General features: G+C 36.3%; 1 pseudogene; it reads left to right on the top strand.

The window, feature by feature from the left end:
* Window positions 1-642: 642 nt before the first annotated feature.
* Window positions 643-961, top strand: part of LOC101578421 — a 31,478-nt pseudogene continuing 31,159 nt past the window's right edge.

Raw genomic sequence — 961 nt, 5'->3', positions numbered from 1 at the left:
TGTAATATAACTAAAATGTAATAAGCTACATGAGTGGTACAGATGGATATCCATGGAAATTTAGAAGAGCATAGTCACTTTTGGCTACAAGAATCAGGAAAGATTTTACATAGTAGATAATGTTGATATATCTCTAAAACACTGTTTTGGGCTATTGGCTGCCAACGTTTTATTTTCTTTTTATGGAAAATCCTTTCAAGTGACACGGAGCCCTGTCTTATGACCAACTAAAATGAGTAAAACACAACCTTAAAAGTTAAGTGCCCACTGCTGTGAAATGAATGTTGTCTTATGTCTGTGAATGCGAAGGTTGGGAAGTGAAAATTTTCCATAGAGGAGCACACACTATTTCACCCTTGGCTAACCATGGGCAGGAACCAATCTGTGATCTCTTTGAATATTTTAGTTGGGAAGATGGACTATGCTGGTGTGACACAGGCCAGCAACTGTGTGAACAAATACAAGTGTTGTGCTTGGAACCATCCAAAGTAATCTCTTTGAAACCAGTCCCTGTAGAGCATGGAACTGTATCATCTACTCCAGGGAAAGGAGAAAAATAAGCATTTCTCTAACCAGCTACTGTATAGGCTAATGTTTTATAGAAAATATATATATTACAAACTTTTTAATCAATACCGAAAAATGCTACTAACATTTTTAATGGATGGATTTTTAAAGACTATCGCCTATCAAACAATAGGTAATGAATACAGACAGGAACTATACCTGCCCTTCCTGAGCTGTGGATTTTCATTATCAGCCAGGATCCAAGCCAAGGAATTCCTTCCTTGCCTCTGATTTTCTTGTTTCCAACCCTAATTGTGTTCAATAAATGTTTCAGCTAGAATTTCTCAAGACTGATTTCAATAGACTAAAAGGTGAAAAATAAGTTAGTATTTTCTATGATTGCCTGTCCTGCCATTCTTGAGGGCCTTGATCTTGTGGGTTTTTTTTTTTTTTT

This window comes from Octodon degus, unplaced genomic scaffold (assembly GCF_000260255.1).
Source record: "Octodon degus isolate 3935 unplaced genomic scaffold, OctDeg1.0 scaffold00003, whole genome shotgun sequence".
Taxonomy (NCBI): Eukaryota; Metazoa; Chordata; class Mammalia; order Rodentia; family Octodontidae; genus Octodon; species Octodon degus.
Note: the sequence above shows the minus strand (reverse complement) of the source record. Positions and strands in the feature narration are given on the sequence as shown.